The sequence below is a fragment of the Spinacia oleracea genome, chromosome 2 (genome assembly GCF_020520425.1).
Source record: "Spinacia oleracea cultivar Varoflay chromosome 2, BTI_SOV_V1, whole genome shotgun sequence".
In the NCBI taxonomy this organism is placed as follows: Eukaryota; Viridiplantae; Streptophyta; class Magnoliopsida; order Caryophyllales; family Amaranthaceae; genus Spinacia; species Spinacia oleracea.
The window spans coordinates 63,208,436-63,230,361 of record NC_079488.1 but is presented as its reverse complement, the minus strand read 5'-3'; the positions used below and the strand labels follow the sequence as shown (position 1 = coordinate 63,230,361).

General features: G+C 41.2%; 1 pseudogene; it reads left to right on the top strand.

Annotated features, from left to right (window-relative positions):
- The first annotated feature begins 3,051 nt into the window (after window positions 1-3,051).
- The window catches only part of LOC130467462 (DNA-directed RNA polymerase subunit beta''-like), a 34,283-nt pseudogene continuing 15,408 nt past the window's right edge, over window positions 3,052-21,926 (top strand).

Sequence of the window (21,926 nt, the reverse complement as noted above, 5' to 3'; positions counted from 1 at the left end):
TCCGCATCGGCGAGCTTGTTGCTGTCTGGAGCCATCAATCCTTCGCCGAAAACCTCGAGTGGATCGATGTCGTCGACATCCATCGCCATTGCAGCACCTTGCTCCTCCAGCTCCGCTAGGTAGTCCCCCGGAATTGTCTTCATCTTTCTATCTACTCGTTACCCTTTCTATCTCTTGGGAAACCGATTACGGGAAAAGAGAGCGTCTAATTTTCAGTGTTTTGGGAAACAGACGCGAAATATATATAGACGCTAGGAGGCCCAAGACCAAAAGGTGCACACGCACAATCTACGCAAATTTTTTGCTCCGCTAAAGTACAGTCGGTGTTGGTTGTACCTAGAGCTGTTCAAAATTAAACTGACCTGAGAATCCAACTTGAATCGACTTGTATTCCGAAGGATTGTAAATCAATCTGAATTCGAAATTTTGTTAAACTAGAAAACCCGTAACCCGATCGTATCCGATTCATTATAATCGACGACCAATTTTGACCCGTTAATGCATGACCTGGACCCAAACCTGATACCCTACCGGAATATAACCGATAACATAACAAACCCGACAGGACAATGTAGACTTGTCAAACGGGTCAGTCGGGTTAAAAAATTATTTTTGGGTTAATTCGGGTCGGTCACTTTCAGGTTTGGGTTTACAAATGCTTGTTCAAGACCCAGAATTTTCGATTCTGGTCGACCCAACGGGTTGAGAGATATTAAAACGCGTATTATATTTTCATTAATATAGGAATAACATACAAAATATGGGCACAAATTAACAAATTTTCCTACACAGGTTTATATTTAGTCAAATTCAACCATAAAATGACGTGTAATTCAAATTAAAATCATATTACACCCAACAATAGTAACAAGAACTTGTGTACTATGCTTAAAATTCCTCATATTTAATACTACTAGTTGTTGGACCGCGCGCGGTCCCCCAAGATATTAGAATCGGTTCGGGATATTTAATTAGCGTGTAAGCAAAATCTGTAGCGTAAAACACCGAGCCAACCATTAAGCCAAAAAACAACGAAAAATGCTAAAAGATTACACAAACAATCACGAAGTTATGGAACCGTACGAATTGGTGACCATCATATTTTTATCTAGGGAAGATAGATACAAAGTACTCGGTGCAAATTAGAACATAAGGTACTCGACATAGTGCCCGAGTTATAATATGTACAAGAGTAGTTATGTTTATATTACAAAATATTTAAGGGGTATTTGTTGAGAACACCGCACTACGGGCTTGTCCCCTTTAAAAACCTCTAGGTAGTGAGGCTTCATTACCACCTTCTATACTATCGCAACATAAGCTATTTCTGTTGACATGAAGCGTAGGACTCGTAAGCATAGTAAGCGCAAATTCTAAAGGGTTTGATTCTAGGCTAAGCTGAGACTACCTATATCTTACAAGTTTCCAAGGTAGATTAACCACAATACTAATTATTTTACAAGCGATTAAGCTTAGCTAAGCAAAAGGGTGGATGACTGATTGACTTGAATTACTGACCAGAGGATCTAGCTTCTTCATCCTAAGCAAAAGGGAGGACTAATGATGCACTTGAATTACTTACCAGAGGAGTCATCCTCTTCTTCGTTTGATTGTCTTGCAATACTCCCCTGTGCATCACGTAGCTCAGCTATGAATTCCTACTTCAGTTTCTTTTTAGGAATGGCTCCTTGCTCTGGCTGCTTCCCAGTCACCATTTCCTGCTCAGGGTTCTTCCTACGAAGCGTTGGTTGTTCAAGCTGCTGCCTAGCGACCATTGCTTGTGCAAGCACCTGGTTGGCACTCGGTTCCTGTTCAGCCTGCTGATGAGCAAAGTGATGCTCAACATTTTCTGCTTGGACCTCCTCTGGTTCCAAAGCAATCGATTTCAAGCACCATTCAAGCACGTCGTTCTTTGAAAGGCCCACTGTTGGACCGATTTCCAGCAGAAAGTAGTTGGACTTGAGCATTTCCTTGAGCTGTTCAAAGGTCGTTCCATCATCCTGGAAATATAGGTGTTTGTTAAACTCAGGAAACATGTTTCAGGCTCTGTATGGTAGAAGAAAAAATTGACACCGAAGAATTAATAAAGACAACACAAACTGCAATATCATACATGTAAGTGACTAAGTTCCTAATTGTATCTGCAAGTCTTGTAGAAAGTTCCAGGGGAAAAGGACAGCACCTTACAGAAACCACTTAGAACTTGATAAATGTAGAAAAATAAAGCTCAGTTTGTTGTAACGCTAATTAAAAGGACTTGAAAAAGGCATTAGTTTCATTGTTTCCCTTGGAAAAGGGAAAATTTTCGAAAGAACAAGACTATAACGCGTAGTAAACTTAATCCTTAAGACCACATTCCAGAACATGCAACCTGGATCAGAGTTCGCCTGTATTCTAGTTTTCTCTGCGTTGTTTACAGTTATTTGATTTAGAATGCTGGAGTGTATGGCTGCCTTTGTGTAGTCTCTGTTTGTCTTTCATTTCTTATGTAATTTGCAGTTTTAACCTGATAAATTTAAATTTGATTTCCTTCAATGGTCAGCCTAATTTGATAACAATGTGTAGCGTTGTGTCCTTTTCTTTCTAAATTTGTACATATATTTTAATGGGTTTTGCAAGATTTTTCCATGTTGACTTGTTAGTCTAAGGGAGATAGGCTTACACTGTGCTTCATCCTGAACGTGTCTGCAGCTGTCATCCTGAACAACTTCTCAGAATCTTCAGTGAATGAGGTGCATTCTATCGTGCGAGTCCTATCAGATGCCACGAAATTGTAGGTAATCCTGCAATGATCATTTTCAAAAGTGTTACACAACATTACATGTAATCGTCTGTAAAAAAGCATTCTTAAGTTTGTAGCTTACTTGGGAGTAGACACGGTATCTGCCTTACATCTGGTGCAAGTGTAGGTTGTCCCTGGTGGAATGTCTCCATGCTGTCCACAAGCAGAGTACCCCAGGTATGCATTGATCGTGCTCATTTGAGGGTTGGGTATTGTAACCCTTAGCCAACGGCGTTGCTCTTGCAAGGTGTTGCATGGCTAGGGAAAAAATGCGACAGGTTCACAAGTCAGGCACACTTCTTTATATTCCGAAGTGCATCAACATTACCGGAACAATAAGATATACACTATCCGTGTATCACTTTTTCTCATATGAGTGTGAGTTTCCAGCAGGTTTTAGCTCAGTTACCCCAGACCACTTTCTTGAAGTCAGTGGTGGTTACCAGGTGTTTATTTTGTGATCGCTCTATTATGAAGCAACATTATAACTACTCTAATAAGACAAATTGTGAGGGGGTCGAAAAAGCACGAGGCTAATGCGTGACCTCGTCCCTCGTGGGCGTGACGTTGTCAGATCAAGTGTATTTGGATTTCCTGTGAGTTTACACCCAATCGACTAGTAATATAAGAGTCGCCATCCAGTTTTTAACGACAATGAGAAAAACTGACAAAACCCGGTTATCGTGACATAAAGGGAGTGCCATTATGTTCGACCACGACGGCCATAGGTTCCCTTGTGATCCCTGGTGTGGGGATCGCTCAACGTACACCCGCAGGACAGAGATTGAGAGTTCGGGGGACTGTAACTACCGAGAGGAGTGCTCATCGATAATACTCCAGAGGCAGATTACCTTACTAGCTCAGCATAAATAATTGAAGGGACATGCGTTAAACTATTAAACTATTCTGAATTGATTTTAGCAATATACAACACATAATACTAAATCGACCGTGATTATCTTATTTAGATTGATTTAAGGTACTTAGCATGATAATTCAATTGTTCAAGGTATTATCTTATTAGGCGTGATAGATCAATCAAATTAATAGTTTGACAATTTTATAAAAGGGTGATGAAAGCGATTAAATCATATGAGGGACACATTACAACGCACCCTTGAGAGGTGCGTTGTGGTTCTCAGAAAATTAACCACTTGGCTTTGCTATTTCTCCTTTTATTTAACGAATCGCGGGTTTCTAAGCAATGTTCCAGTATTTCGGCTTAATTCATCAAGCTACAAGGGGGAGGATGCGTTCTGTTCGATTTTTGGGTCGATTGCGACAGAACGCCGGATCAATTTCGCAGCGTGAGGCTTAGGCTTAAGGCTAGAGTCAATACTCAGGTTATGGAATTGTGTGTTCTTTTTCACGTCGGTTTTAGGCTGTATTTATGTTAGGTTATGATACATATGATATTACATAAATCATGCGGAAACAACCATTAACCCAGGATTACATATTATTTACACATAATCATATAGCATAATTTAGATGCATACTCTTTGTTGCGTGCCCTCCCTAGCTGCGCCCGAACCGAGCAAGAACAAGTCTTTAGGACTCCAAGTGTCGTCCCTCCGTAGATAGTCCACAGCACGTCCGGATCCGCCTTAAGATTGACCAACTAGAATCGCCCTTAAGGTGCTAGAATTTTCGGCACTTTTGAGCAAGATGTGTGATTGAATTTTTCTCTCAAAAACTCACTTTGAATACTTTAAAAAACTCGTTATAAATTGTGAACCCAGGCCACATATTTATAGGGGTATGGAAAGAGAATTGGAATCCTATTAGGATACGAATTAATTAAACTTAGAATCCTACAAGAACTCTAATTAATTAATTTATCAAATAGAATTAGGAATTTAATCATTAACCGAACTCTGCACGTTTTAGGAATCGTGCATGAACACAAACACTTACGCACACACACACGGCAGCCACGATGGGCCGCCCATGCGCGTGCGTGCGAGCAGCAGCCCACGCAGCGAGGCCTACGCGAGCTACAAGCCCACGCAAGCACCTGCGCGCGCTGCGCGCGCTGTGCGCGCTGCCACGGCCTGCTGGGCCTGGCCTTGCGCTGGGCCTGGCGTGGCCTTGGCTGTTCGTGTGGCGCGCTTGGCTTGCTGGGCGATGGCCTGGCTTCGTGCTGGGCCCTCGTCCGGCAGGCCTCGTCCGATGCTTATTCATACGATACGCTTCCGATTAAATTTCCGATTCCGGAATTCATTTCCGATACGAACAATATTTAACATTTCCGATTCCGGAATTAATTTCCGTTTCGAACAAATATTTAATATTTCCGTTTCCGGAATTATTTTCCGATTCCGATAATATTTCCGATTATGACAATATTTCCGTTTCCGGCAATATTTCCGATTCTGGCAATATTTCCATTTCCGATAATATTTTCCGATACGTACCATGTTTCCGTTTCCGGCAACATCTACGACTTGGATAATATTTATATTTCCGATACGATCCATATTTCCGTTTCCGGCAATATCATCGTTTCCGGAGTATTCATTTCTTGCCTGTGACGATCTCAGCTCCCACTGAATCCAAGATCCGTCGATTCCGAATATCCATAGATGGAGTATTTAATGCCATTAAATACTTGATCCGTTTACGTACTATTTGTGTGACCCTACGGGTTCAGTCAAGAGTAAGCTGTGGATTAATATCATTAATTCTACTTGAACTGAAGCGGCCTCTAGCTAGGCATTCAGCTCACTTGATCTCACTGAATTATTAACTTGTTTAATTAATACTGAACCGCATTTATTAGACTTAACATAGAATGCATACTTGGACCAAGGGCATTATTTCCTTCAGTCTCCCACTTGTCCTTAGGGACAAGTGTGCATTTCCTAATTCCTTTGTCGCTCGATGCTTGCTCTTGAACATAAGGTAAGAGTTGTCATCCTTATTATGTCCAGAGGTGTTCCTCGGTTTCAGAGTTCAACTGATCAAATAAACAGATAATCATAGCCTATGATTCATCCGAGCACGGCCATGCATTTCACAGTTTCTAGCTCTCCGAGTGGCCTTGTACAACTTTTAAGCATCTCATCCCGATTTATGGGAGGACAATCCCAATCTTGCGATCTTGAGATTAGACTTCGTTTGATAGGTGATTACCTGAGCGTTGCCTTTATAGCCTCCTTTTACGGTGCGACGGTTGGTCAACGTCAAAGCAACCAGTTCTCAAACAAGTAATCTCAAATCACTCAGGTATTGAGGATTTAGTGTCTAATAATTTTAATGAAATTTACTTATGACAGATTTTCATCTCTTACAGTAAAGTTTCATAGGTCTTGTCCGATACTAATCTTCCCAAAGTAAGTATCTATGCAAATGATTATGACATTGCCATGTCCACATAGTTCAAGAAACAGAACTACTAGTCATCTTGCATTCTAATCGTCTAACGTTTTCTATGCGTCCAATTTTATAGAAAACTCCGACTAGGGACCATTTTCAACCTTTGACATTCAAGTTCACTTGATAGACATTTCTTAGTCACAGGACTGGTCCTGACAGTCTATCTTGAATATATCGTCAAATTGAAGGGACTCATCATTTAATAAACCACAAATTAAATGGAAAAATGAATTCTTTTCATTTATTGTGAATGATTAACCAATAATGTTTTACAAAGATTTAAACTCTAAAACTTTAAAACATTAAATAGAGACATCAAAGCCATTCTCCAATATGCTTGATTCCCATAGCTGCAGTGTGCGAGTTGTGCTTCGCTTGCGGCAGAGGTTTAGTTAATGGATCTGATATGTTGTCATCAGTTCCAATCTTGCTTATCTCGACTTCTTTTCTTTCAACGAACTCTCGTAGAAGGTGAAATCTACGAAGTACATGCTTGACTCTCTGGTGGTGTCTAGGCTCTTTTGCCTGTGCAATAGCTCCGTTATTGTCACAATACAGGGCTATTGGTCCTTTAATGGAGGGGACTACACCAAGTTCACCTATGAACTTCCTTAGCCATATAGCTTCCTTTGCTGCTTCATGTGCAGCAATGTACTCCGCTTCAGTTGTAGAATCCGCAATGGTGCTTTGCTTAGCACTTTTCCAGCTTACTGCTCCTCCGTTTGAGGCAGAAGACAAACCCAGACTGTGATCTGAAATCATCTTTGTCGGTTTGGAAACTTGCGTCCGTATAGCCTTTAACAATTAATTCATCATCTCCACCATAGACCAGGAAGTCATCTTTGTGCCTTTTTAGGTACTTCAGAATGTTCTTGGCAGCAGTCCAATGCGCCTCTCCTGGGTCTGACTGGTATCTGCTCGTAGCACTGAGTGCGTACGCAACATCCGGGCGTGTACATATCATAGCATACATTATTGAACCAATCAATGATGCATATGGAATCCCATTCATTCGTCTACGCTCATCAAGTGTTTTTGGGCACTGATTCTTGCTTAGAGTCATTCCATGAGACATGGGTAGGTAGCTTCGCTTGGAGTCCGCCATCTAGAACCTATCAAGCACCTTATTGATATAAGTGCTTTGACTAAGTCCAATCATCCTTTTAGATCTATCTCTGTAAATCTTGATGCCCAATATGTACTGTGCTTCTCCTAGATCCTTCATCGAAAAACATTTCCCAAGCCAAATCTTGACAGAGTTCAACATAGGAATGTCATTTCCGATAAGTAATATGTCGTCGACATATAATACTAGGAAAGCAATTTTGCTCCCACTGACCTTCTTGTATACACAAGATTCGTCTGCGTTCTTGATGAAACCAAAGTCACTGACTGCTTCATCAAAACGTATATTCCAGCTCCTGGATGCCTGCTTCAATCCGTAGATTGACTTCTTTAGCTTGCATACCTTTTTAGCATTCTTTGGATCCTCAAAACCTTCAGGCTGTGTCATAAACACAGTTTCTGTTAAAACGCCGTTTAAGAAAGCAGTTTTGACATCCATCTGCCATATTTCGTAATCGTAATATGCAGCGATTGCTAACATTATCCGAATATACTTTAGCATTGCAACTGGTGAAAAAGTTTCATCGTAATCCACACCGTGGACTTGCCTGTAACCTTTTGCAACCAATCTAGCTTTGAAAACTTCAAGTTTCCCATCCTTGTCCTTTTTCAGTTTGAAAACCCATTTGCTTCCAATGGCTTGGTAGCCATCTGGCAAATCGACCAAATCCCATACTTGGTTTTCAGACATGGAGTCTAATTCAGATTGCATGGCTTCTTGCCATTGCTTGGAGCTAGGGCTCGTCATAGCTTGTTTGTAAGTCGCAGGTTCATCACTTTCAAGTAATAGAACGTCATAGCTCTCGTTCGTCAAAATACCTAAGTACCTTTCCGGTTGAGATCTATATCTTTGCGATCTACGCGGGGTAACATTTCTAGATTGACCATGATTCTCACCAGATTCTTCTAAAGATCTCTGAGTTTCATCCTGAATGTCATCTTGAGCATTCTCTAGAGTTTGTTGTTCGACTCGAATTTCTTCGAGGTCTACTTTTCTCCCACTTGTCATTTTGGAAATGTGATCTTTCTCCAAAAAGACACCATCTCGAGCAACAAATACCTTGTTCTCAGATGTATTGTAGAAGTAATACCCCTTTGTTTCCTTTGGATAGCCCACAAGGATACATTTGTCAGATTTTGGATGAAGTTTGTCTGAAATTAATCGTTTGACGTATACTTCACATCCCCAAATCTTAAGAAAAGACACATTTGGAGGCTTTCCAAACCATAATTCGTATGGAGTCTTTTCGACAGCTTTAGACGGAGCTCTATTTATAGTGAGTGCAGCTGTATTTAGTGCATGTCCCCAAAATTCTAATGGAAGTTCGGCCTGACCCATCATTGACCTGACCATGTCTAGCAAGGTTCTGTTTCTCCGTTCCGACACACCATTCCATTGTGGTGTTCCAGGAGGAGTCAATTCTGATAGAATTCCACATTCTTTCAGATGGTCATCAAATTCATAGCTCAGATATTTACCGCCTCTATCAGACCGCAGTGCCTTAATCTTCTTGCCTAATTGATTCTCTACTTCACTCTGAAATTCCTTGAATTTGTCAAAGGATTCAGACTTATGCTTCATTAGGTAGACATAACCATACCTACTGAAGTCATCAGTGAAAGTGATAAAGTAGCTGAAACCACCTCTAGCATTTGTACTCATTGGTCCACATACATCTGTATGGATTAAACCCAATAGTTCATTTGCTCTTTCTCCAACTTTAGAGAAAGGTTGCTTTGTCATTTTGCCAAGTAAACATGATTCGCATTTACCATAATCCTCTAAGTCAAATGGTTCTAGAATTCCTTCCTTTTGAAGTCTTTCTAAGCGTTTCAAGTTTATATGGCCTAATCGACAATGCCACAGATAGGTGAGATCTGAATCATCCTTTTTGGCCTTTTTGGTATTTATGTTATATACTTGTTTGTCGTGATCTAATAAATAAAGTCCATTGACTAATCTAGCAGATCCATAAAACATCTCTTTAAAATAAAACGAACAACTATTGTCTTTTATTAAAAAGGAAAATCCCTTAGCATCTAAGCAAGAAACTGAAATGATGTTTTTAGTAAGACTTGGAACATGGAAACATTCTTCCAGTTCCAAAACTAGCCCGGAGGGCAACGACAAATAGTAAGTTCCTACAGCTAATGCAGCAATCCGTGCTCCATTTCCCACTCGTAGGTCGACTTCACCCTTGCTTAACTTTCTACTTCTTCTTAGTCCCTGTGGATTGGAACATAAGTGTGAGCCACAACCTGTATCTAATACCCAAGAAGTTGAATTAGCAAGTATACAGTCTATAACGAAAATACCTGAAGATGGAACGACTGTTCCGTTCTTCTGATCTTCCTTTAGCTTCAAGCAATCTCTCTTCCAATGCCCCTTCTTCTTGCAGTAGAAGCATTCGGATTCAGAAGTGGGTTGACTGACCTTCCTCTTTACAGATTTGGCGCCAGTTTGCTTTGTTGGGCTGGCCTTGTTGCCACCTTTCTTAGCATTCCTCTTCTTTCCAGATTTCTTGAACTTGCCCCCACGCACCATAAGCACATCCTGCTTATCACTTTTGAGCGTCTTTTCAGCGGTCTTCAGCATACCGTGAAGCTCAGTGAGCGTTTTGTCCAGACTATTCATACTGTAGTTCAGTTTGAACTGATCATACCCGCTATGAAGAGAATGGAGGGTGGTGTCTATAGCCATTTCCTGAGAGAATTGCTGATCCAGCCGACTCATATTCTCAATGAGTCCAATCATTTTGAGAACATGTGGACTTACGGGCTCGCCTTTCTTAAGCTTGGTCTCAAGAATTTGCCTATGAGTCTCGAATCTTTCGACTCGAGCCAGATCTTGGAACATGTTCTTCAACTCACTGATGATTGTGAAAGCATCTGAGTTGATGAACGTTTTCTGCAGATCCGCACTCATGGTGGCGAGCATTAGACATTTCACATCCTTGTTGGCATCAATCCAACGATTGAGGGCTGCCTGAGTGACCCCGTCGCCTGCAGCTTCGGGCATCGCCTCATCCAGGACATACTCCTTTTCTTCCTGCATAAGAACTATTTGCAAGTTCCTTTGCCAGTCAAGGAAGTTTTTCCCGTTCAACTTCTCCTTTTCGAGAATTGATCGAATGTTGAATGAATTGTTGTTTGCCATATTAAAAACTACAATTGAAAAGAATAAACAAATAAATAACCATTCACAGTTTCTCTTAATAAACTTAAATTCTAGCATACATGCATAATTCAATGTTTATTAAGCATTTTATTCAAGTTATGTGTTCCGGCAGGTGTGAATAAAATGATTCCAAGATCCTAAAATCATTGAAGAACTAAGCACAGTTTGTCGACTTAATCCTAGAACATCTTAGGTAAGCAAAAGCCTTTTGCTAATAGTCTAGAAACTATTCTTGGTTGATAGGTACGTCTAAGAACTTATTAGGTAAACTTATCGATTTTGCCACGACATAAAAGGACTCCTTACTTATATCGTTGAGTTTCACCAAAACTAACATGTACTCACAATTATTTGTGTACCTTGCCCCTTTAGGACCAATAAGTAACACCTCGCTGAGCGAAAACTATTACTAGATTGATGTAAAGGATATCCAAGCAAGTGTATATTTTGGCATGGCACCTTTTAACTCAATTTTTAAGTTTGGAACTTAAGGCTCTTACTATGTTGGTTAGATTTTAAGTGAACTAAAATCCTTAATCATGCAACATAATCAAGCTTTTGATCTCATGCATTTTAAGACATATTTAAAAGCAATAAATAACTTAAAACATGCATAAGATAAATGTGATCTAGTATGGCCCGACTTCATCTTGAAGCTTTAACTTCAAAGTTCGTCTTGAAAATCTCCGTGGGAGGCACCATTTTCTTCAAATAGGATAAGCTATAATTAAAACTAATTACAACTATTTGATGGTACGCAGACCATATTTGAATTGAAAAACAACTTTGGTACTATAGACCAATTACATTCAAATTAATGGTACGCAGACCATATTTTCTATCCTATTTGGGCCATACTAGTCACTTCATAACCTGCAAAACAGTACATAAACAATATATACCATTCACCCATTCATTATCATGAATGGCCCACATAGCTGGTTAGTAAAACACATTATGCATCACGTAAACATTTGCAGCAATTAATCAAGGGCACCAATAATCTACCAATTATTCAGTCCTTATTAATTCTAATCAAGTTGTTTTAACCTTAAGGATTTGTAGACCTAATCAAGAGTTTATGACTAAAAAGGGCTCCCACTCAAACCAGTAAATTCATATGCTTTACTAATTTTAAACATAAAAATGTATTTCTAGTCTAACCGGAAACATACAAATTTAATTAAAATTTAAAGCTCATATAAATTTATGATTGAATCCAAAAAGTTTAATTTAATTTCAGTCGTATTTAAATTAATTCATGATTTTAATTTTAGTAAAATAATTAGAATAAATAAAATTTATTATAATTACAATATTCAAAATTAAAATACAAGAAAATAATTTAAATTATTAATTTTAAAATTAATTAAAATTACGCGAATTGAAATTTTCAAATTAAACATTCAAAACGATCTAATCGTAACGCAAACACCCTACGCATTGCACGCCCATGGGCCGCACGCACACAGCCATCGCTGGCCATGTGCGCGCAGCCCATGCGCTCGTCGCATAGCTGCTGTATCACCATCGCAAGCCATCGCACGATGTGGTGCTTGCTGCGCGCGCGCCAGCGCTGGACGCACGCTCGCCATCGCTCGCAGTGCGCGCTCGCCAGCGCTCGCAGTGCGCGCTCGCCAGCGCTCGCAGTGCGCGCTCGCCAGCGCTCGCTGTGCGCGCGAGCCATTGCTCGCTGTGCGCGCGAGCCATTGCTCGCTGTGCGCGCGAGCCATCGCTCGCTGTGCGCGCGACATCGCTCGCTGGGCGCGCGACATCGCTCGCTGGGCGCGCGACATCGCTCGCTGTGCGCGCGAGCAACGCTGGGCGCAGCGCTCGTGGCACGCGAGCTTGCGCTCGCTGCGCGCGAGGCTGCGCGCTCTCGCGCGAGGCAGTGCGCGTTGTGGCGCAGCTCGCTTGCTGCCCACACGCGACTGCCTTGGCTTGCCTTTCGCCCATGCCCATTTGTTCATAGCTCGTGGCCCACGACACAAGGCAGGGCTGCTGCCTTGTGCTCGTGCACCATGCCTTGCTCATTGCATTGGTGCCGCACGGGCGACGAGCTCCCTTGCTCGTCGTCGTATGCCCGCACTATACAACACCCCTTAAGGGTAACACGAAGCGTCCTTTGCTTTGTGCGTGCAAGTTATATGAACGAATCGCATAAAAAATTTAAAATTTATATTTAAAATTAATGACAAATTAATAAATAATATTAATTTCATAATTTTAGGGCGAAAAAATCGAAAATTTATTATTCAATTGATTTCCGATTTACATGGATTCAAGTCTAGGTCATAAAAATTTAAAATTTATCATAAATTTACAATTTTTATGGTGGTTTTTAATCATAGGTTTCTAATTAAATTATAATTAATTATGAAAATCAAATTAATTCTAAATTATTCTAATTTTCAACAAATTAATCATAATTACAAATTAGATTGCATAATTAACAAGGCTAGGCATTCAAACTTGTTAAACATATACAGTAGGTCAATAAAAAATTCAAGATTTATCAACAAGAATCGCAAATATTTAATTTAACATCTTAAATTTACGAAATTTTGCATTCGAAAAACTAAAACCTTCGAAAAGTCATAGTTAGGCTTCGAATTTGAGAATTCTGGGTTCGGCAGAAAAATACTTTTTTTGTCAAAATTTTAGAATGCCTTTTACATGCGGAATTGACACAAAAATCACTCGATTTGGATGAGTAACGAAGAAACTGCCGAAAAACTGCGTACGTATAATTAAATAAACGCAATTTGCAATTAATTAACAATTACGAAAATTAATCACCCCTTTTAATTCTTGCAAATTTGTAATATTTAACCATGTTCATGCAAATTAGATTATGAAAATAATAAGGGGCACGTGATACCACTGTTAGGTTATGATACATATGATATTACATAAATCATGCGGAAACAACCATTAACCCAGGATTACATATTATTTACACATAATCATATAGCATAATTTAGATGCATACTCTTTGTTGCGTGCCCTCCCTAGCTGCGCCCGAACCGAGCAAGAACAAGTCTTTAGGACTCCAAGTGTCGTCCCTCCGTAGATAGTCCACAGCACGTCCGGATCCGCCTTAAGATTGACCAACTAGAATCGCCCTTAAGGTACTAGAATTTTCGGCACTTTTGAGCAAGATGTGTGATTGAATTTTTCTCTCAAAAACTCACTTTGAATACTTTAAAAAACTCGTTATAAATTGTGAACCCAGGCCACATATTTATAGGGGTATGGAAAGAGAATTGGAATCCTATTAGGATACGAATTAATTAAACTTAGAATCCTACAAGAACTCTAATTAATTAATTTATCAAATAGAATTAGGAATTTAATCATTAACCGAACTCTGCACGTTTTAGGAATCGTGCATGAACACAAACACTTACGCACACACACACGGCAGCCACGATGGGCTGCCCATGCGCGTGCGTGCGAGCAGCAGCCCACGCAGCGAGGCCTACGCGAGCTACAAGCCCACGCAAGCACCTGCGCGCGCTGTGCGCGCTGCCACGGCCTGCTGGGCCTGGCCTTGCGCTGGGCCTGGCGTGGCCTTGGCTGTTCGTGTGGCGCGCTTGGCTTGCTGGGCGATGGCCTGGCTTCGTGCTGGGCCCTCGTCCGGCAGGCCTCGTCCGATGCTTATTCGTACGATACGCTTCCGATTAAATTTCTGATTCCGGAATTCATTTCCGATACGAACAATATTTAACATTTCCGATTCCGGAATTAATTTCCGTTTCGAACAAATATTTAATATTTCCGTTTCCGGAATTATTTTCCGATTCCGATAATATTTCCGATTCTGACAATATTTCCGTTTCCGGCAATATTTCCGATTCTGGCAATATTTCCATTTCCGATAATATTTTCCGATACGTACCATGTTTCCGTTTCCGGCAACATCTACGACTTGGATAATATTTATATTTCCGATACGATCCATATTTCCGTTTCCGGCAATATCATCATTTCCGGAGTATTCATTTCTTGCCTGTGACGATCTCAGCTCCCACTGAAACCAAGATCCGTCGATTCCGAATATCCATAGATGGAGTATTTAATGCCATTAAATACTTGATCCGTTTACGTACTATTTGTGTGACCCTACGGGTTCAGTCAAGAGTAAGCTGTGGATTAATATCATTAATTCCACTTGAACTGAAGCGGCCTCTAGCTAGGCATTCAGCTCACTTGATCTCACTGAATTATTAACTTGTTTAATTAATACTGAACCGCATTTATTAGACTTAACATAGAATGCATACTTGGACCAAGGGCATTATTTCCTTCAATTTATAGGAAAAGGGTGTGTGGAAAGATAGATTTTAAGATACGAATCCAAAAAGAATCCGGAGATAAAACGGCCCCAGGCACTTTCAGCGCCCAGGGCTGGGCGCCGAAGATTTCGGCGCCCAGATCCAGGCGTTGAAAATGGGATCTGGGCCGAGTTCTTTGTCAGATTTGGATTCTTAAAACGCGGAGCTTTCGAGATTTATCCGAGTCTTTTAGTGCGTATTAACTTATGACGGAATGCGTCTGGGCCCGTTACGAACTCTAGGCTCGTTAGGAATTTAATTAATACGTAACTCTTATTTTTGAATTATACCAGGAATGCAAATTCTATCTCTTTTAGGATTTATGTTGGAGTGCAACAGGTTTCTATCTTTTATCACTTTGCCACTTTTAACAACTACCTTTTACGGTAGTTACTATTCTTAGCAGGTTTCTTTAAATAGCAGTTTTGGCTGAAATGAAAAGGGTGATTGAGATCCGTTATTTTATAGGAGATGCGTTGCCAAGTGGAGATTTATGTTCTCATCATCGAACCTTCCCTTTCGGGAATGGGGACAAAAGTAGGTGTCTACAGTTAGCCCCCACTTTGACTGAGTCTCGAGATGAGACGATGGTCAAAGTACTAGACGGAGTGCATCATACAAGACATGGTGTATGTGACCTGTTTTGCGAGGGTCTCACGAGCCCTCGAGTGATAACATTTGACTTAAGGGTCATCATTTGAAGTGTTAACACATTCCTCACGTGTCATTGGAATTTGTTAACTGATAGTATAGAAACTCCCTCACTTTGTCATTGGAAGTATCTAAGATGTTTTCGAAATCAAAGCTATAAAGTGTAACTAGGCCTGGCCAAGCCCAATCACGAGGTAAAACGTTTTAAAGATTCTCATTTTCAGGGTTAGCTAAACGAGAAAACCCCCTTGTTTTTGTAGGATGTAAAACGAAGGAAAATCCAGCACATCGCTCTTTTTTGGAAAAGCGGAAAACCAATCCTTTGATTTTTTGAAAAGGGAAACCATCCTTTGATTTTTGGAAAAGGGAAACCATCCTTTGATTTTTGGAAAAGGATAAACCGGGAAAAGTTATCGCTGCAGCGAGTAAGGACCTACGTGGTTAGTGACGCAGACCCCGCCCGCTGAAGGTGGGCGAGCCTGTCCGCTGAGGGTGGACACCCCGTCTGATAGAAGTGGACGAATCTGTTTTGAAGTTTGAAAATAAGGACCTACGCGGTTTGTGACGTAGACCCCGCCCGCTGAAGGTGGGCGAGCCTGTTTTTGTTTTGAAGATTTTATTTTCTTTTTTATTTTCGAAAATTGAGGACCTGCGCGGTTAGTGACGCAGACCCCGCCCGCTGAAAGTGGGCGAGCCTTGTCCTCTAAGGGTGGACGCCCGCCCGCTGGAGGTGAGCGAACCTGAATTCGTCTTTTCGATTTGGGACTCGCGTGGTACGTGCCGCGATCTTGCCCGATTGAGGTGGGAAAGTCCCTATTTCATTTGTTCTTGTGATTTATTTTGAGAATTTTCTTTTTATTCATTCTTGTAAGAGCGAATTCTTTCGAGGGATGCTCGGATTTAGTTGCAACCTGAATGTGGGTTGGCAACGTGTCTAAACGGACCATCGTTTCGTGGTCGTCTGCCTTTCATTATTTTGAACAATTCTTTACGGCTCATAGGATGTATGTCACCGTTTAGAACTGGCCTAGTTATGCCAGTACTTGGGTCCTTGTGAAATGACCGGTGGGACCATATGTGAATGTTAATGGAGACCTTTTGCTTTGAGGTTGAGTTCATTTTTGAATTTGTCCAAGCACGGGACGTAGCTTGGAAACGTCGTTTCAACTTGCATCCCTTTGCATATTTTCCTTTTTTCGAGCCCCCAAGCATTTGTACTTGGTGGTCGTTCTTTGCCAAGAGAAGTGCGTATTTTATAACGTCTTTAATCGTGTTTGGGACCGTGCTCGTATGTGCGAGCGATCTTTGTAGTGGTATGCTACTTTGATGAAGTCGTGGAGTGCGACTTCATTTTCCGGGCAACAAAGTTTTGCTTCATTTTTCAATATTTAATACATCGAGCTTACTTCGGCCCGGATTGATCTTTTTGACAAATAAACGCTTTTTAATTTGAGAAACCAACGACTTGATTTTTGTTTTTGTGTTTCGAAGAATGACCTTGATTTTTATTTTTTCTATACAGCCTTGAAAAATGTACACATATTTTTTCCTTGAGACGAGTCTAAGTTTCGACAAGCTTTAACATTTGTTTTCACTTTTCGGGCTCTAAAGGTGCTTTGAGCTTGATCTTGATTTCAACAGGGCCTCGTGTCTACTAACACGGTTTTAAGTCCTTTCCTGCTCCGCGTTTGAAGGGTCCAGACCTTGGGCTACATTTCCGGCGCCTATGACCTGGCGTTAAAAATTTCGGCGCCCAGCCTTGGGCGCTGGATATATATTCTATTTTGGCAGTTCCCGGATTTCTTAACGCTTTTCCGAATGGGATTAGGATGTCACTTGATGCTTTCGTGTATATATAGGGGTTAATTACGTCTTTCTTTTTCACCACTCTCAATCTTCCTCTCTTTTGCAATTGCTTAGCTTTTATTCTTCCCTACTTTTGCCATGTCGATTCCTCCCTTCTCCCTCCAACGAGTTGTTAGGCGCTGGCTAAGAGCCCTTAATCCCACAGAAAAGGCTTTTTTGAAAGGATACCACTTAGAGGCATTCTTAGGCTTACAACAAATTAATATTGATTATAATTTTCTGTATGCGGCCCTGAACGTTTGGGATTCTGATCACCATGTTTTTGTCTTTCGGGGCAATGAAGTATGCCCTTTGCCAGATGAATTTGCCGCGATCCTTGGTTATCCTACCAATGCTACTCCTGCTACCCCTGGCACTGTTGAAGAGGGTAAAACAACTATAGGGGCTTTCCTAGGACTAGATGCTAACATGCTCGCTGAGATCGTTGTGGGTGATAAGGTTAATTTGGCAAAGCTTGTAAAACATCACTTTAGACCTAGTAAAAATATGACTGAACAGAAATTGAACATTCGAGCACTTGTATTCTGCTTGTTGAACCACTATTTACTGTCGAATAACAATGGCGAGTTCGGTGACATAAGGTTGATCCCTTTGATCAGCCAGATGGAAAGTTGCTATTCCATTATGCCGTTGGTTGTTGCCGAGACCTTACTGAGTGCGGATGAGTTAAAAAAGGATGCCAAGTCTGAAATTTTTAAGGGGAGCCCCCTATTGCTGCAGGTAATCGATCGTTTATTCGCGCAAAGTAATACGCATATTTTTTCTTTTTCTTTTCTTTTTTCGTTTGCCTCGACAGCCCCCTGCCTGGAGCTGATTTTCAGCGCCCAGAGCTGGGCGTCGGAATTTCTGGCGCCTGGTAGGCAGGACTTTCGTTTATTATTATTTTTCTGATCGTACTTGTTTTTTGCAGATTTGGCTCATGGAACGACTTAGGCTTCTAAAAGCTCCTGCCGATCCTAAACATTATCGCCCTGTAGCCTTGGGTAACCGAAAGTATTTGCACCAAGGCCGGGACGAGGCCGAGTGGGCCTCCTATTTCACTCATGGAATATGCTCTATTAAGTGGGTGGTACCGTGGTGGGGTTTGACTAATATGACGGGGGGTTCCGAGGTGTTAGTTTATGTTTCTTTGTTGGGGCTATCTCGGCCCGTTTATATCTTTCCCTACCGAGTCATGCGACAATACGGCTTAAGGCAGACTATCCCGTTTTCCGATACGGTTCCACCTAAAGTAGCGGTCTTTTCACAAGCACGGGTTCAAGCATGGGCTAAGTATTATGGTGGCCTCCCGCGTTGGACCGTGGCTAGAGATGGCTTTGTGGGTCTTTCCGAAAACTACAAGTTGTGGATGAGTTCCGATGATAAGGCTGTGAGAACTAAGGCTCGAAATGAAGAGCCGACTGAGCTTTTGATACCTTGAGGTAGGGCTAAGTATGAGAGTCGTGATTCTGCTAATCCTCGCGATCATGGTATTAAGAATGTAAAAGCTCGTCCTGATCGAAAGCGAAAGGAAGTTCTTCCCCGTTCCAGTTCTAGGCCTAAAAAGGTGCCTAACATGAAGGGGCCTGCCGTTCACAAAAGAAATGCAAGTTCTCGCGGAGATCGTCGCCGGAATAATGTATGGGTTAGGAAAGTTCAGCCCCTAGTAGAACCAGTGGCTAATCCAATTGATGTTGATAATCCTTCCCCTACCATTGTTTGTGCCCTTGGCTGAGTGGGCTATAGCTGTTCAAACTGAAAATGTTTCTGAGGCCTTGGCATCCTTGGAAGTTAGTGTCAAGGAGCCTGTTCTTATAGAGATTGATATAGGGGCAGCGCAGAAGCCTGTGGAGGTGGACCCCGCGAACATTGCCCTCTACAAAACTTTATTTGATGATCCGGAAGAACTCGAGTAGTGTAGTTCTTGTTAGGGTGTAGGTGCCCTTTATTTATTTCAGTTGTGTTTGTTTTTCATTCCTTAGCACTTTTGTTTTCCTTCTTATTATATTAATAAAGGCGTAATTTTATTTTTCTTGTTTTCCTTTTGCTTCTCTTTTTTTTATTTGCTCATTTCCAACACTTATGCACATTATATTTTTGATTTGATTAGACCAAATATAATCCATAAATAGGATTGCCTACGTATCCTTGTTAAATAACTTTAACTTAGAATCAGGTCGCGCGTAGTTCTAGCTAGAATAAATTCTAGGATGCCGAATTTGATAAGTACGTTCTGAGATGGAAACATATCATTCGAAACGATAGAATAAGTGAAGTTTATTATTATTTTAATCTGCTGCTTTGCCGTAAGCCAAAAATTTGTTTTATTTTTTGAGTACATGTATTTGTACGAAAATCTTTTCATGTGTTTTTTTTTGGTACGTATATCTGAATACGTGCTGTACCCCCCAAGTGTTCGTTATTTTTCCGTGTATGTGCGGATAAAATGACGAGAACTTCTGGGCAAAGTTTGGCAAGCAGAGAGATTCAGCGCCCAGGCTGGGGCGTTAAAGATTTCGGCGCCCAGCTCTGGGCGCTGAAAGTGATTCCTGGGGAGAATTCTTGGCGTGTTGCTTCTTTTCCTTCACATGTTCTTGCGTTTATTCCTTTTTCTTTGTTTCATTTACTTTTTGTTCGTCAGAAATCAATTTTGACGCTATTTCGGAAGCTTTTTGGGCTGTTAGCGTTAGACGCATTTTCGTCCAGATTAATTTTTTCTATTCGTGACTCGAAACGGCTTTGAAAATGGATTTAGGGTGCGGAAGATATGAAGATCTTTGCATAGGCTTTTTAGGTGGGTTGAGGTGCGTGTTGTTAATGATGGGGATGATGGGTTTGTTAGGTTATGATACATATGACACTACATAGATCATGCGGAAACAACCATTAACCCAGGACAACATATTATTTACACATAATCATATAGCATAATTTAGATGCATACTCTTTGTTGCGTGCCCTCCCTAGCTGCGCCCGAACCGAACAAGAACAAGTCTTTTAGGACTCCAAGTGTCGTCCCTCCGTAGATAGTCCACAGCACGTCCGGATCCGCCTTAAGATTGACCAACTAGAATCGCCCTTAAGGTACTAGAAAATTTCGGCACTTTTTGAGCAAGATGTGTTTTAATTTTCTCTCAAAAAAAAAACTCACTTTTGAATACTTTGAAACTTGTGTATAAATTATGACCCCTAGGCCTTTATTTATAGAGTTATGGAAAAGGAATCGTAATCCTAGTAGGATACGAATTAATTGAAATTAGAATCCTACATGAATTCTATTTAATTAATTTATCCAATTAGGAATAGAAATTTAATCATACACTGACTCTTGTAGATTCAGGAATCACGCATGAGCACAAACTCACACACACACGGCAGCCACAAGGGCTGCCCATGCGCGTGCGAGCAGCAGCCCGCGCAGCACGGCCCACGCATCCGTGGCCCTTGGCGCGCGCTGGGCCTGCCTTGCGGTAGGCCTGGGCGCTGCCTTGGCTGGGATTGTGGCGCGCATGCTTGCTGGGCGATGGCCCCGGCTTCGTGCTGGGCCTTCGTCCGGCAACCTCGTCCGATGCTAATTCGTACGATACGCTTCCGATTAAATTTCCATTTCCGGAATCTATTTCCGATACGAACAATATTTAATATTTCCGATTCCGGAATTAATTTCCGTTTCGAACAAATATTTAATATTTCCGTTTCCGGAATTATTTTCCGATTCCGGCAATATTTCCGATTCTGACAATATTTCCGTTTCCGGCAATATTTCCGATTCTGGTAATATTTCCATTTCCAATAATATTTTCCGATACGTACCATGTTTCCGTTTCCGGCAACATCTACGACTTGGATAATATTCATATTTCCGATACGATCCATATTTCCGTTTCCGGCAATATCATCGTTTCCGGAGTATTCATTTCTTGCCTGTGACGATCTTAGCTCCCACTGAAACCAAGATCCGTCGGTTCCGAATATTCATAGATGGAGTATTTAATGCCATTAAATACTTGATCCGTTTACGTACTATTTGTGTGACCCTACGGGTTCAGTCAAGAGTAAGCTGTGGATTAATATCATTAATTCCACTTGAACTGAAGCGGCCTCTAGCTAGGCATTCAGCTCACTTGATCTCACTGAATTATTAACTTGTTAATTAATACTGAACCGCATTTATTAGACTTAACATAGAATGCATACTTGGACCAAGGGCATTATTTCCTTCAGTCTCCCACTTGTCCTTAGGGACAAGTGTGCATTTCCTAATTCCTTTGTCACTCGATGCTTGCTCTTGAACATAAGGTAAGAGTTGTCATCCTTATTATGTCCAGAGGTGTTCCTCGGTTTCAGAGTTCAACTGATCAAATAAACAGATAATCATAGCCTATGATTCATCCGAGCACGGCCATGCATTTCACAGTTTCTAGCTCTCCGAGTGGCCTTGTACAACTTTTAAGCATCTCATCCCGATTTATGGGAGGACAATCCCAATCTTGCGATCTTGAGATTAGACTTCGTTTGATAGGTGATTACCTGAGCGTTGCCTTTATAGCCTCCTTTTACGGTGCGACGGTTGGTCAACGTCAAAGCAACCAGTTCTCAAACAAGTAATCTCAAATCACTCAGGTATTGA